Genomic DNA, 9,048 nt, shown 5'->3' on the forward strand with positions numbered 1-9,048 from the left:
TTTAAGACCTATGGAATATTTTGTTTTACGATAATACGTACAATAAGTCTGTCTAATAAAAGAAACAGCACGCTTCTTATTTTTACTCGCATCATAACTTTCTTGGGTCCCTCATTAAAAGCAAAGCTAATAAAAAGCTTCATAGACACAAGAAAATCTTGAGAAACAGCGTGTTGAAACTACATAACAAAAATCGAAAGTGTCATGATCATGTGCGCAGGGCCCCGAAACAGAGTTAACAAACACAAACTTGACCTGGCGAGCTCGGGAGACTTTGCACCGGTGAATTGTAATATTCCATAAACAAATTTAAACGAACTTGGATTATGATGCTGACACACTCAAAAATAAATTTAATCTAACCTTACACTAAACTTAATTTTAATTGTTTGTTTTACATTTTTATACCTTTCTTCTCCTGTTGGATCTGTTTGCCTCACCTTCACCCTGAGTTTCAGATGCAACCTATCGATGGTAGTTTGCTTTTGTATTCCCTTCAAAATATCCCAAAAATTATGCACACAAATGTCCTCACAATAGGATAACGCACGACCACTTGTCAACGAGTAGTATATATAGCTCGTATTAGCGATCGCCTCACCATTTGCAATGACTAACGGGGAAAAAAAGAGACTGAAGAAATGCAACGCTCCGCCCAGTGCTTGCAGAGACATTACAGAGAGGGAGTTGCGACCACAGAGACATTACACGAGGGAGTTGCGGGTAGAATGAGAGTGGCCATGATGCTCTTATGAGCAGCATCTCACCTCCACTGTCTATCTCGTATATCGAGCAACTCGTATGTCAAGGTACCACTGTATTATTAATGCTAACTAAACCACTAGTATTTTTGTTTTGAAACAAAATTTCACAAATTTCTGGGGTTGTTCTAAAGCAGTGGTTCTTTACCTGGGTTAGATCGAACCCTAGGGGTTCGGTGCAGTCTCTGCCATGGAGGTCAACTCATCATGTCTATTCACGATAACATGGCCCGCTTGACCATTGTTTCTGCAGATGATCAAGTAACATTCCTTGGCCAATCAGTGCTGCGAGGAATTTATATATCTTGAATTTGAAAAATAAACTATAATAAACTAGCTCATATTGTAATGATAGGCCTGCTTCAAGAGGGAATTTTGTCAAGTATCGGATTGGATGAAAACTTCTAATATGAAACCCAGACACTCCAATAAGTTTATTGGTTTGTATTTGACGAAATATCCCATGTTAAAGTTGTCTCCAAAAGGACTGACATTTGCAGATTGCACAACATTCAAGTGTGACTTTAGCGTGACACATTTTGGAATTACTGACTGTAGAAAGCACGTAGAAAAACCCAAACACAAAGATAAACTTAATTTCATTATACTGTACTTTTTCAATAGTTTGCAAAAACCCAATATTTCAATTAATGTAAATACATGATAATAAAAGTTTGATTTAAATTGTCCTACACTTTTTTTATATGGATTTTGCGTAAATTGCATTCACTCTGGAAATGGAGTTGATGGAGGTTGGCAGCTCTGCACCAGCTGGCCTTGTCGTTTGACAGCTCCTCTACGTGGGCCACCTGGCACGCGACGTAGGGCCTCCGGGTGGTCCCGGCAACAATCCTGACTGAGGCACCCGCAGAGGATCTGGCAGGCTGGGACCCTTCTGTACTCCTCAGGACGATAACCCCTCCCAGTCCACATGTTACGATCGGGGATGGAGGACCCCAAAGCAGGCGAGGGTGTGGATTAGGTTCTTTCAAATCTTTATTAGGATCGTCCGCGAGGCGGGCAAGCACACGAGGGGATAGTGGTGGTGGGTCGTTAGCCATAGCAGGAAGGTCGGTTGCCGTGGAGTCCGTGTGGACGGTACAGTGTAGGAGCGAAGTAGTCCTTAGTCCGTGATCCGTGGTCGTAGTTCGTGATCCGTTATCCGTGGTAATGGGGCAGAGCGTGGTCAGAATCTTGGAGCAAACAAGAGGTCGTATATCAATAAGAGGCAACGAAAACGCGACAGGGTAACTAACAGTAAACTTGTGACGATCCAGCAGCATGGTCATGCTCCTTGTGGCCTTAAATACTCCTTGCTGGCTAATGACTCGCAACATGCATCACTCAAGTCATTAGGGGCTAGACCTGTGATAGGGTGACAAGCGTAACCAGCCACCAGTCTAGTCTGGGGCCTGACACCACAAGGTATTGTAGGCCACCGACCCGGCAGCATACATCCAGGAGCCACTCCATCTTGAATACTGGGCCTACATTAATCGTTAGCGCAGGTGTTGAGGATGTGGGCTTGTACCCATGTACATCTGGCCAGGTGTGCCTGGACAGACGGCACAGCAATCTCTGCCTCCAGAGGGGCATTGCTATCTCAGGGAATGTTGGAATGGGGAAAGACTGGAAGAGCCATTGGGGAAAGAGTTGTGGGCATATTCGATCCAGAGCAGCTGGTCGCTCCAGGCGGTCGGATGGGCAATGGTGGTACTGCCTTTTCTCTATATAACAAGCTTGTCAGCCAGAAGTGATCTCAGTCAGGTTTTGAAAATCAGCGCATACACACGGCGCTCCGCATTATAAGGCGCCCTGTCTATTTTGGAGAAAATTTAAGACTTCTTAGTGCACCTTATAGTCATGAAAATACGGTACTTGTTATAAAATAAATAATTTGGAATTTTGGATAAAACAGAAGGCACTGGTATATATTGCGATTGGCAGCCCTGGTGCCACAGCATCTTAAACTTCTGGATAGAAAATTGCAATTCATTAAAAAGCATCATGTTCTCATTAAGATAGACTTACAGTCATACCTTGAGATACGAGCTTGGTGCATTCCAGGACTCAGGTCGTATGTCAATTTAGTCGTATCCCAAATCAACGTTTCCCATAGAAATGAAAGTTAATTATATCCCACCCTCTGAAAAAACACCAAAAAACTGGATATTACAATCGAAAAACATTTTTAATTTTGTAATTCACCATCTACTAACAGAGTAACAAATAACTAGTGGTTATTGTGTTTAATAATATGATGAGATATTCAATATAACGTGGAGTTCGCGGATGGGAGAGAGACTTGACGGATGCACCCGTAACGTAACAAACTTTAAATTTGACTTAAATTTAGATTCCTATACACACAGTTAAAAACGTTTTAATCTTATGTTACACTAAATTTAAACCTTCTTGTGTAATAACCAAGGCAATGGTTAATGTATTCCACTGGGGCTTTTGAGGTGAACTTTTTCATAGGTTTTGGGGAGCCAGCTCAGTCACGCGTACACTCAGCATCTTTAATACTACCCCCTAAACCATGGTTCAGCAACCCAAAAACATTTAAAGAGAACTAAATAACTGCAATCACTGGACATCGGCATCAACCGGGTGTTCAAAGAAAAGTTGCGAGCGGCATGGTAACAATGGATGATAGGTGGCAAACACAGCTTTACAAAGAGTGTGAGGCAGCGCCGGGCTAGTTACGCCACTATTTGCGAATGGATGGTGGCCACTTGGACTAACGTTTCTACTTCCAATGTTGTTCGAGCTTTTGCCAAAGCCGGCCGGCATCATTTCTGTGGAGCCACATAGCAATGTGAGTGACTCTGACAACGAAGAGAGGGAACCTAGCGTTTTTGATTAATCATTTGCACAATTGTTCAATTCGGACACAGAAAATGAGGACTTTTATGGATTTGTGGGTGATGATCGATCACAAATCGTGAGTACATTGCAAAATGGCTAAATAAAGTACAACCGAACTCAGTTTTGCTTCCGATGCCTTTTTAAAAACGTGTTTTTCGCATGAGTCCATATGTTTAAGCTGTTGTATGTTTAAGCCGGTGTTGTGCCATGCCTGACTGCGTCCATTAGTGCAGTGCGCCTCGTGTGTGTCAAATATAAAAATACCTGTTACTGAGATAGGTTCATCAATAATTATACTTTAATATCATTATAAAACAATACAGGGGGACACCTGATTCATTTAAATATATTTAATTAAATTGGCATCTCTGATTATCTTTTTGCAAGGGAGAATATATTCCGACATCGTCCTTGTCAGGAATGGAAATTCTACTGTGTGGTAATTTCTCCTGCCCATTTAAGGCCATAAATCAAAACAATTACAAAGTTATTGATTAATCCAATTGCGTAAGCAAAAACAATCGTCACATATCAGGTATTCAGTAATAACAATTAAGGTCGGAACACAAAAACACTCCATTGGAAATTAAACAAACAAGCCCCCATTCGGCAAAACAATTCCATTATCAAGCGAAAAGAGCTTCACGATTTACGATAATAGGCAAGTAATCACGGAGGTTCTTTGGATAGCGATCACGTTGCATCAGCATCTTTTTAAGCGTCCTTCTAGGTCTGCATTCTGGGGTAAAGGTCAGTCCTATCTTCCACTAAACTGTCTTTGGAACGAGGACTCTGTGACTTGTTATGATTCCGAGCTATCATACAAAAATGATTAAACGCACTACATAGTATTACAGAATGAATCCAACATTCTGCCATTTTTATAATATGTATGCTATTAATTATTTCATGGCAAATACAAAGGGGAATGTCAGTTGAATGCCTCAATTTTATCTGCATACTCCTTACTCACATGGCTGGTCTGAAAAAGAAATAACAATCATTTTCGCCCAATTCGTCCTCGGAATTACCATACTACTGGACTTGAATGTTATCACCAGTAGGCTGTCTAATGAGCAGATAAAATCCTTGTAATTCAGAATTTGTTAGCGCTACTGTATCAACTTTAAGCCGGTCTAGCAAAAAGCGTAAGCACGGAATAAGACAACATCCACACATTGTCAAAGTATTAGTCAAAACAGCTATTGATATCACCTCGATGAAGGCCAATTGATTACATTAAGCGAAGGCCTTATCCCACGTTTGCCACAAGGTGGACAGTTCCACTCCAGAGTGCCTCTTCATTTCCGGTTGGGTTCAGGGTCAGGCCTTCAATGGCTCAGGTGAGGGACTCATTGGGGGACGTGTTGTTGAGTGCAACATTTTCATTTTCAAACATTGTATATTGGAGTGTTCCTGCATTTTATAAAGTCTTACCCGTCCCCTCAATGTTTCAACTGACACCACCCTTTTACAGTGCAAAAGTAGTTCCACACAGTGCTAGTGCCTCTTCTTTACACTGCAGGTTTGATTTATAGCACTAGCTGCATTTTGCATTGACAGTACCCAATTATCCTCCATTGGGGAAATCCCTGTTTCATAAATAAATTCCACAAGTTAATCAGTCAGTCCAAGCTTTCCAATCTTGACTGTTTCCTGCAACAAGACTTTCACAATCTCTGTTGGGCTGTTTGGCTGTTATGTACCACACATATTCCCCACCATAGGCTGATCCCTTGTATGTCAACAAAGATGTTGCCGAGTCTAAATATATTTTTCCCAAGAAAGGAAGATCTTTGCAGTCTTATTGTATGGAAGGCAAAACATTGTTTGGTGCTCAATCGGATGGGGGTATCATCTCGAATGCATGTTTGGAAATTTTATTTAGTAGGTAATGTTATTCAAATGTAAATATAAATGTTGCTCGCTTTACCCTCCCGTTAGAAGGTGTATACTCAATTGAAACGCCTCCGCCTTTCTCTCCAACTGGAGAAAACAGCCCTACTGTGGAGAGGAATAGAATCGCAATCATTAATCCCATTTCCCTGAGGGCAATAATTGTTTTTAACATGACTTTTTGTTTAGGGAGTTTTCCTCTTGAAACGTTTCAATTGAAAGAACCTTCCTACTGTGGGAAAGGTGGATCCAGGTTCCCCTCTCAGCTATTTTGATAGCTGTTGTTGGGGTTAGCAACACTTGATATGTACCCTCTCACTTCGCGTCGGTCCAATGTTTCTTTTTTATGCTGCGTATCAGACCCAGTCTCCAGGAATCCCTGTCGCTCCGTCCGTTTCATGTTGAGAAGCAAAATATCCGCCTGGTAACTTAAGTTCGGTGCGTTTTTCTAAAGATTTCCTCATGTAGTCTGCTAGATTTGCCTCATCATCCAATTCCCATTGTGTCGTGAATAATGGCAATTTGTAAGGTCTACCAAACAGGACTTCATATGGGGTTAATCCATTTGAAGTTTTGATGTTACTATATAATTTTACTAAATCAATACATTTTGTCCATGGAATCATTGTTTGTTCCATGCATTTTTTTAGTCTATTTTTTATAGTTCCATTCATTCGTTCGACAAGGCCCGCGGATTGTGGATGGTAGACGCAATGATTTCGCAACGAAATATGGAACCTATTGCCAATTCCTTCCATTATTCTATTAACAAAATGGGTGCCATTATCACTATAGATGGTTTTTGGAATTCCATATCGTGGAATGATATCTTACTTAATTCAATAAAATCCATATGTATCTGTTGCACTCCTGACCTCCGGGCAATGTATTTGCCTTTAAAAGACAGGGGGAAATAATCAGACAGGTCCAGTTGTTTACATCAAGCAAACCTTTAGTGATATCTCAAATCAATTCACACAAAAACACAATATACAATAACACCTAAATATATACATATAAATATATTAACAACCCGTTATAAACCAAAACAATGTACTTGTTGCATAAACGGTCATAACTTCTGACTATGGTAAATTGTCACCTTTTGTTTTGCAACTTAGCAAAGTCCTCAACTAGTTAGCAGGGCAAACAAAGGAATCTCAATAGCATAGCTTAGCAAAGTCCTCAGCTAGTTAGCAGAGCAAACAAAGGAATCTCAATAGCATAGCTTAGCTTCAGTGCTACGATCGTCATACACACATACACATCACAATGCTAATGCTAATGGCGGCCGAGGGTACATTGCTAACACCACTACCCGTGCTCTACTCGAGGCTCGTGAAATCTCAATAACATATCTTCCTTTACTACGGCCGTCATATACTGCACACTATCATGCTAACGCTATAATGGCGGCCGAAGGTAGCTTGCTATAGACTATACACCCGAGACTCGCACATTCACACATAAAAAAGTAAACAAACATTACTAGACATTATGTTCTCTCTCAAATGCTAACTATTGTCTCTTGCAAACACCACACTCAACCGGTCATCAAAACAAAACAACATACCTTTAAAAGACGGGTAAATAATCAGACAGGTCCAATTGTTTACTTCAAGCAAACCTTTAGTGATATGCCTGAAACCCCCCTCTGCTTTTAACTACACCCTGCTTCATGACCCCCCACACATCATCTGCATGTCTCCCGCATGCTCGCCGCATGTCTCCTACGTGATACCTGCGTGATTACCACGTGAAAGCTACATGAGTCCATTTTTACACATAAACTCGAATACCCCTCTATACCCATGCTATTTGGCTGGAGGCATCAATAATCGAAAAATGATAAACCCCCAATCCCCAAACCATTTTTACATAACACATGCACTATAACTTAACTCACTTTACCCTGTCACATATCTTTTGAAATGGATACGTAGCTTTTGGGAATTGCCCGCGTTTTGGCCGTACAGCCCCTTGGGGGTTATGCCGAGCACAAGCCAAATATGCTCTGCAAATTTTTGCATATAGATAAAACCATAAGTTTTGAAGTGCTGTTGTACCAAGGCCACCATCCCCCCTGTCGAGACATAGGACTTCCCATGACTCAAGCTAGGCAAGCTGCGGTCCCAATTTGTTTCCGTTTTTATTTCTTTGTTTTTGTACCAATCTGTCACGCTGTCCCTAAGGCCTATTCGCAATTTCAGAAATCACTTTCGAATTTCCAAAGTCTTTTCCCCCTTGATATTTTATTGATAGATTGTATCTCAGTGGCCAGCCAATCAAAAACACAAATAGACAGACCATCATTTACGCTCACTCATAATCAGAGGAATTTCGGGTGTTCAACCAGTCTAGCATCCATAATTTTGTTTTGTGGGAGTAAACAGAAGTACCCAGCGAAAATCCACAAATTCCCGAGGACGCCAGGAATATCCCACACTCTGGAAGGTCTGGACCAACCCCGCATTCATTAGTAGATCTTTGAACCGTACGGTGGATGCGCTCATCACCAGTCCTTTAATTTGGGTCATTTACCCATACATCAGTGGCCCGCAAATTTTCATCACAGGTGTAAACCATCATCCCCAGTGGTGCTTCTTGTAGCTCCACCCCCTTTTGCTGCCCTATCAGCAATATTCATTCCAGAAGGAACCAGGTAATCTACAAATAGAAATTTGTTTTGGAAGTTAAAGTGCCGCCGTTCATCGCCACAGTCAGTCAGCATGAGCATGCGAGTGGCTGTTTGCCAATAATGCAATAACGGAAAAATTGTGACACATTGAAACACACACCCCCACTCTAGTATTTTAACCATTTGTAAAAATAAAAACAACAACTCCATGTTTTGCATTAGGTTATACCCTTTTTAATGCCACCAGTTTAGCTGTTTGTACGTAGAATTGAGGTGGCAATTGTTTCACATCTAAAGATTGGTTTAGTAATCGTCACTGTATCACACATTCGGTTTGAATTTTGCCCATTACATTTTATTCCTAGACAACCCATCTACCTAAAAGGTTGATATTTTATAATGTGGAGATGCTATTTTTGAACATAGACATAATCTCACCACTTGTTTCACCAGATGTTGGGCATTCAGTGCCAAATAGAGCCTATTTCCAAATTTTCCTCAAATTTGATGTAGATATGGGATTCTCATCCCCCAAATATCGCAGAATTAATGCGCCAACGCATTTTGTCAAAACGCAAAGCGACAAACACGATCTGTTTCTTCAGCCAGATTTTGGAAATCGGAGAATTGCCCCTTTCCCCTTATCTAAGCTTGTTATTGCCAATCTTTATCATTGTAACATTAGGTATATTAACTCCATAATTGCAATGCTGTAAATTTTACACTAAAGTTCTCTTAATTTGTGTGCCCTTAAAGCAATAGAAAGCAATGTCATTTAGTCGTAATAATTGATCAATGCTTATCCAATCCGTAATAACCTTGAAGTCATCAATATGACCTATGCCAAAGCATATTTCTTCCACTCAGGACAAACAGGCAATG

At 40.8% G+C, this 9,048-nt stretch overlaps 1 protein-coding gene across 1 annotated transcript in view; it reads left to right on the top strand.

Moving 5' to 3' along the window:
- Positions 1-79, top strand: part of carm1 (coactivator-associated arginine methyltransferase 1) — a 68,466-nt gene extending 68,387 nt beyond the window's left edge. The window contains exon 16 of the mRNA XM_077734533.1: positions 1-79. This exon is cut by the window's left edge and continues 1,023 nt beyond it. The gene's annotated coding sequence lies outside the window, so the exon portion shown is untranslated.
- Positions 80-9,048: the final 8,969 nt, after the last annotated feature.

Source organism: Stigmatopora nigra, chromosome 15 (genome assembly GCF_051989575.1).
Source record: "Stigmatopora nigra isolate UIUO_SnigA chromosome 15, RoL_Snig_1.1, whole genome shotgun sequence".
Taxonomy (NCBI): Eukaryota; Metazoa; Chordata; class Actinopteri; order Syngnathiformes; family Syngnathidae; genus Stigmatopora; species Stigmatopora nigra.